The following is a 7,748-nucleotide window of genomic DNA, read 5'->3' as shown; positions in this document are numbered from 1 at the left end:
GTCTGTTCCACAATCAGCCACCGGCCTAGTTTTCACAGCTGATATTGAGCTTCTCCAGTGGTTCCTTCCACAGATGTAGTCGATTTGATTCCTATGCATACCATCAGGTGAAGTCCATGTGTAAACCCACTGCCTTTGAGGTTAGTTCTGACTCATAGTATCTCTTCACCAAGTTGCTGAGGCTGTAAATATTCAAGAGAGGAGATGTCCATAGTCCTCCCAAAGAGTCATTGATGGATTTGAATTACAAAACTTTAGCAGTCCAATATATTACACAATACACCGCCAAGATTCCTGTAGTTGAAGACATGGTGAATACTCTTAGACACAATTTGGAACATTCTAATGGCCAAGTGAAACATGCAAAAAATGTGCTTTCTTTTGGATTATTGCAAATGAATATTGTTTAATCAAAAAACAAAACACTGTGCCAAAAATAATCTTTCTTTCCTAACACTTATTCCTGAGAAACCGGAATATTTGGATCATTAGTTTTATAACTTTTTTCTGTATCAGAATCACCTCTGGAAGTTTTTGCAAAATAATAAATCTTCAGGACAATCCTCAAAACCTACTGTATCAGAGTCAGGAGTATAAGGACCAGACATCAGTATTCCAAGAAGCCCTGCAGCTGATATTGCTTCAGATCACATAGTGAGACATGGTAGTTGAATATTATGGTTGATAAAGCAGAGTCTTAGTGATAATAATCATTAGTGATAGGGGTTGACCAATAGCTACAATAGACTTACATATACCAATGATGACAGATGGTGCAGAACTAGGCAGCATTTTATTATGTTACACATGGGTTGCCATAAATTGGGGCCTATTTAACAGCAGCTAAGAGCAACATTAACAACAATAACATGATCTGAGAACAACTCATGGAAAATATAGGTAGATACCACAGTCCTGGGGTTAACATTTCTTTTTTGTTTTGGATGAAAGTGTTTTGGTTTTGTCAATATAATAATAGGGGATCTCTGGCAATAATTTTAGCCTTGGCAATGCAGATTCATCTGGGGAGTTTTCAAAAACTCCAAGTAAAATAAATCAGAATATCTGGGCTGAGATTCAGTCATTGTTGTTTTTTGGCATTTTTTTAAGTTCCAGGTGGTTTCAATGTGTTCTCAGAACTGAGCCCTTTAGTTTTACGTTTAAGAGGTAAAAGCTATGGGTAAAGGTTAATTGGTGAATTAACGTTGCCAATACTCAGATACTTCCATGTAATACAAATAAATCAACTAACATTTGCTTAAAAATTCACCAAGCTTATACTTTTCTCCTTTATTCTCTTGTTTCACTGTATATTTTTGTCTTGTATCTTCATTTGCCTTGTTTCTTTCCATTCTATTTTATATTTCTTGGTCACTTCCTTCTCTTCAGGTACAGTGTAAAATCATTTTAAAATATAATAAGTACAAAAACTTTAAAGTTGAAATTATAAAAGCATCATACATTTTAGTAAAATTTTATCATCCTTGACATTATTTAGAAAATTCTTTGAGTTGAAATGCTTTCTATTTCTTTAAGACATGCATATTCAAAATCAAAATGCTTTCTCAAATATTTCTTAAATAAATACACTTCTCACTCTGGTTTTCACACCCACTTCCTATCTGCCCCAGAATGAGCGATCACTCACTCATCGGATACTCTCTATCCACAGAATACTTCTAAATACTGTGGGATTAAATGTCAAGCCTATGGCATTAATGGACTAGAGAACATCTCAGGGGATGACTTTCTGTCCTTCCTGGGCTTATTTCCCAAATGCAGCTCTAAAGAACTTGGCAACTTTCTTGCAGAATGACAGCAGCTGCTAGAAGGCAGCAGGAAAGGACCATATATATTGCACTCAGAGGAGGTGCTGAGTGGATAACACCAAGTTGTCTAGCCATCGATGAAATGCTGAGTAGTGCCAAGAGTTAAAAAACTGCCAGCAAATCTTATGTCTGTGAACAACAGATACATTTCTTTTCCACTGAATTGAATTCCCTGGCATCGTCTTCTAGGAAATCTTGAATCCTCCCTTCTTCAAGATTGACAACAAATTATTATCTTCTTGTATTGTTATTTTTCTTTAGGAATGATATTGGTTTTACTTAGGTTTTAGCTTTACAGCACAAGTGACTTCTTATTTATGAAGTGACCAAGGAAAGAGACAATGCATTAAAGACATCAGACTCAAATCTCCTTATCATGAAACTATCAGCATTACCTCTATTCATAAGTCCAGGTGGAAAAATGCTTATCTATTTACCATCAATTTCCAGCTTTTCTCTCTTAACCTTTCCTTTTATTTGTGGCCTCCCCCTTTTACTTTCTCCTTTTCCTTTTTTTTCTTAGTGTCACAATCTTGGTCCACAGTTTAGCTCTGTGGAAGAAACTATTTTCCATTTTTAAAGTCCTGTTTATATTCTCTCTATCACTATGTATTTATAAATGTATTCAAAGTTCTTTAAACGTTGACCACTTGGAAATAATTGAGGAACAGAGGATATGAAAACATTGTTCTAAAAATTACCCACATGATTTGAAGACCTGCTACACTATACCAAATAAAAGTAGCCTTGATTTATTGATATATTCAGATTAAAAGGAATTGGATTTAGTACCGTGTTTGTTTGTGTACACCTTGTGGTAAAAAGTTTGCTGTCAGTCCAAAGGCATGCTGTTCAAAGCTACCATATGTTCCAGGGGAGAAAGATGGGCAAACTCCTCCCATGTGATATTTATAGTCCCTGAAAACCCATTGGAGGGTCAGTTGTAATTTGAGAGTAGAAAACAACCACTACATATATTTACTACAATTTATAAGTAAGCTTTTGATGCCTTTAAGTCATTGTGTTGGAAAAGAATACTGAATATCTTATGCACTGCCAGAAGGACAAGTATGCTTTGGAGGAAGTATAACCAGGGTACTTTGCAAATGTAAGGATGGTGAAACTTAGCTTCTCATTCTTTGGACATGTTGTGAGGATGGAGCCAATTCTTGGAAATGAAAATCATTCTGGGGAACACAGGGGTGGTCAGAAGAAGAAAGTAAGATCCCAACAAGACAGAATGACACAGTGACTGTCATCATAGCTAAGTTTATGGGGGTGATGCAGTATAGGGCAACTTTCAGATCTGTATTTTATGAATGCTACACAACTTAATGGCACCTATCAATAACAATAGCATCTTTATGCTTATCTGTAATATTTCCATACCTTAAAGATAATAAAGACTAGGTTATAAAGACATTAATAATAAAAGGCAATAATAATAAGAAACATAAAAGAGAAATACATTGAAACAAATTTAGAACTGAATCATTATAACGGAACTCAGTGGTAAATCAAGAACTAGCTGTAATCAGATTTACATTCAGAATAACCAGTTGTCTTAAGTGTTTTTGTATTTGTTCTTGTTGCTTTCACCTTGAATTTGACTCATGTCTTCCCCGAGTATAAGAGTAGAACTTCCTCAGTAGGTTTTCTTCTATATAGTTTTTAACAGAGGAGATTAGGGGGTGTGTTCAAGCAACCATACTTTTGGTAAAGAGTTGAACAGGTAACCATCTATGAATTTGTAAGAAAGAAATGCCTGCCTACTTGGGCAGAAGTAATGAATTATCTCTTTCTCCTGGCTTCAGAAAGAGTGCCAGAGCTATCTGTTCTTTAATGTTAGGATTGTTGTTGTTAGGTGCCATTGAGCCAAGCAAGACTCATAGCAACCCTATGAATAAAAGATCTGAACCTTGTCCTATCCTGAGCCATCTTCACACTTCTTGACACACCCATTGCAACAGTTACCATGTCAATCCAGCTGGTTGAGGGTCTTCCTCTCCTTCGCTGGCTCATCACCCTTCCCAACATCATGTCCTTCTCCAAGGAATAGCACCTAATAGCAATATGTCTAAATATATGAAGCAAAGCCTCATTATCCTTGTCTCCAAAGAGCATGCTGGCTGCATAATCTCCAAAACGTATCTGTTTTCTTGGTCATACAGGGGATGAAAGGAAAATACAACTTTCATTTAAATTCTGATAATTAAAGTTTTAAAAATCACCAACAATAAATATATTGAGATAAAAAATGTTATTCTAAAGCCCAATGAACCACCTTCTTCATTCCTTGTTTTTTTCAACATACAAAGTACATTGGTTCACACAAAATACAAAAACATACACACAAATGCATTGGTAGAAATTTTAGTAAACTATATGGGTTTCAGAGATGTCATATATTTCTTCCTGTGTTTTAATGTTAGAGAACAAATTTTCTGGCAAAGGAAACTGTAAATGTGCATTAGTAGTATGTTATGCATTTATAAATAATTTATATATTTTTTCAAATAACTCAGTGATATTTTTGTTTTAATTCTAATTCTGTTTCTGCTGTTTTCTTGCTTACATATTTATTTTTTTTTAAAAATGGAATTTATTAATTGTTCCTTCCCCTCCTCCTCTCTCCTCTTCTATTTTAGATTTTACACGTTTTTAAATTTGGAAAAATATAAGTAAATACAATAAAGAGAGAGAAATATGACAAAAATGAAGTATATATATCACTCATTTTAAACTTCAACTAAAGCTAATCTTATTTGTTTATCCCCTTTGCCTAGTTTCCCTATCCATTTTGAAGCCAACTCATGACCTACATTATTTTTAAATATTCCATAATTTATCTCTACATCTTAAATATACTCCAAGTGTTCTTATCCCACCCAAGATTTACTGAATATTATTAAACATTCAGTCAGTGCTTACATTTTCCTGAATTTTTGCTTTCTCACTATACTTTAAGTCAGCACAGGCATATACTTTATATGTTGAAACTAATATGTCTATTTCTAAAACCAAACCAATTGTAACCAAGTGGGTTTTTACTCATGGTGACCCCATGTGTGGTGAATGTGAATAGATTTTTATTCCATGGAGTTTACTAGACTGTGACATTTTGGAAGCAGACTGCTAGGCCTATCTTCTTAGTCCTCTCTGAGAAGATTTAAACCATCAACTTTTAGCTTATTGGTCCAACATGAAAAAATTTATTTCACTCATTGACTTCTTCATATGTTTATTAAAAACTTTAATTCATAGCCAATGAGTTGTAACTGACTGTAGTTTACTGTCAGGTGGGTTTCCAAGGCTGTAAATTGTTGGGGAAATTCCTGTTCTGTTTTCTGAGGAGCCCCTGGTGGATTAAAACTACAAGAGAGCCATGGCCTTCATGTTGGAAACATAAATCCCTGTGGACTATGGTACCAGAACTAATATGTCTATTGTTGTGTACTGTAGAGCTGGAACCGACCCACCGCTGACCCTCTGGTGGGTTTTCAGAGGCAGTTAATTGAAGGCAGGAGATTGCTCATCCTTCTCCCATGGAGCGATGGTGGCTTCAAACCACATGCCTCCAGGATTGCAGCCCAGCTTCTTGCTACTAGGCCACCAGAGCTCCCTATGTCATTAAATCTCTAGTAATCTGTCACTTTCACTTCTTACAGAAACTTTTGGTGCTGCAAAGAGGTTAACACACTAATTTGATAAGCAATAAATTGGAGACTTACGCCTACCAGGAAACATCTCAGAAGAAAGACTTGAAATGTACTTATGGGAGAAAACTTCAGCCTTTGAAAACCCTATGAAGCACAGTCCTATTCCAACACACATGGAGTCACCATGTGCTATGGTTGGCACGATGAGTAGTAAAAAATGTTTCAAGAAATCAGGCATCTGTTTTTGTTTGTTGTTGTTAGTTGCTGTTCAGTTACATCTAATTTACAGCAACTTAAGGTGCCCCAGTAAACCACTGCATGGTTTAAAATCAGAAAGGTGTGTGTCAGGGTTGTATCTTTTCTCCATACCTATTAAATCTGTATGCTGAGTCAATAATTCACAGAGCTGGACACTATGAAGAAGAATGTGACTTCAGGTTTGGAGGAAGACTTACAACAAACTGGACTATGCAGTTGACACAACTTTGCTGAATGTGTTGTTGTTATTAAGTGTCGTCGAGTCTCAGGTGACTCATAGCGACCCTATGAAGGAGAGTCCTCGACGCTTGGGTGCCTTTCATCCTCTCTCCAGGTTCATAGGGTTTTCATAGGCAAGCTATTATGGAAGTGGATGCTGCTCTTGCTTCCAAGCTTTTTTTAATTAGGGAGTTTCACCCAACACTGTTCACCATGGGTAACCAACCATTAACGCATTTGACACATCAGCATCAAGGTACCACTGTATGGCAAGTGGACACACCAGGGCTATACAACCTAGAGGAATGTTTGCACAAAATCAATGAAAGACAGGCCCGAGGGCCATGGATTAAGACTCACCCTCCTTTGGCTTGCTTGCTTCACTTTCAGTCCGTTTGCTGAATTAAGGAGGATATTAAACACTTGCTGCAGAAGATGAAGCACTCAGTATGGACTATATCTTAACACTAAGAAAACAAAAGTCCTAGCCACAGGACCAACAGTCAACACTATAATAGATGGTGAAAGGATTAAAGCTGTCAGTTTCATCTTGCTTAGATCAATAATCAACACCCTTGATACCAGCAGTCAGGAAATCAGGAGACATATTTTGGGCAAGTCCACTGTCAGGGACCTCTCCAAACTACTGAAGAGCCATAATTTCAGTTTGAAGCCTAAGATGTGCCCAATTCAGGCTATAATATTAAATCATTTGCTATGCATCAGAGAGCTGGACAATGAATAAGGATTACAGAAGAAAAATTGATGCCTTTGAGTTTTTGTGCTGAAGAAGAGTACGGAATATCCTATGGACTGCCAGAAGAATGAATAGATTTGTCTTGCAGAAGGTGCAGCCAGAGTGCTCCTTGGAGACAAGGATGTCAAAGCTTCATCTTTCATACTTTTGATATGTAGCTAAGCGAGCCTATTCCTGGAAAAGGGAATCGTGCTTGGAAAGATAAAGAACCAGTGATGGAGAGGAAATCATCCCTCCCCCCACCCAACCAGATGTATTGACAAAGTGACTTCAGCAGTGAATTCTAGTGTGTCTGAGATGATAAAGTTGGTACAGGATAGGGCAAGGTTCAGATTGACTGTTCATAGAGTCACTATCAGTTATGCTCAACTTGGCACCTAGCAACAAGAATGTATGCAAGTAGAACTGCTCCACAGGGTTTTCAATGTGATAACTCTTCAGAAGCAGCTTATCGGGCCTTTAATCCCAGGTGTTTCTAGATGGATTCAGAGTGCATTTTAAGGACTTGCTTGAAACAATTGATCTCATCACAACAGCAATAGAGAGAGAAAAAAATCTTTAAATGGGCCTGCATAGTTCTAACTGTGTTATTCAAGAAGCAATGGGAAATTAGACCTAGAAGTTCAACTGAACAGGAACTCAGCATCCTTGACCTCCCCTTTGTTTAAGAAAAAACTTCATTTCCATGAGTAGCTACAAAATTTTAGTTCTCCCCCTTTTTGTGGTAATAACTGCCACTTAATGATTTCTTAGTTCATAAGTGGTGGCAAAATAGTCTTTAGTTAACCTCTTATATAATTTCATCTATACTAAGAAATGTCCCTTTACTAGTGGGTACAGTGCATATGGAAAGGGTTGTTGTTGTTGTTATTATGTGCTGTCGAGTCATTTGCGACTCATAGCGACCCTATGTACAACAGTTCTAAACCCTGCTCTATCGTGTGCCAATCGCACTGCCTCTGACACACCCATCCCGATTACCCCAGTCACTGAATCAATCCACCTCATAGAGGGTCTTCCCCTCCT

Source organism: Elephantulus edwardii, unplaced genomic scaffold (genome assembly GCF_000299155.1).
Source record: "Elephantulus edwardii isolate Elephantulus edwardi_28Jun2011 unplaced genomic scaffold, EleEdw1.0 scaffold00008, whole genome shotgun sequence".
Lineage (NCBI taxonomy): Eukaryota > Metazoa > Chordata > Mammalia > Macroscelidea > Macroscelididae > Elephantulus > Elephantulus edwardii.
Note: the sequence above shows the minus strand (reverse complement) of the source record.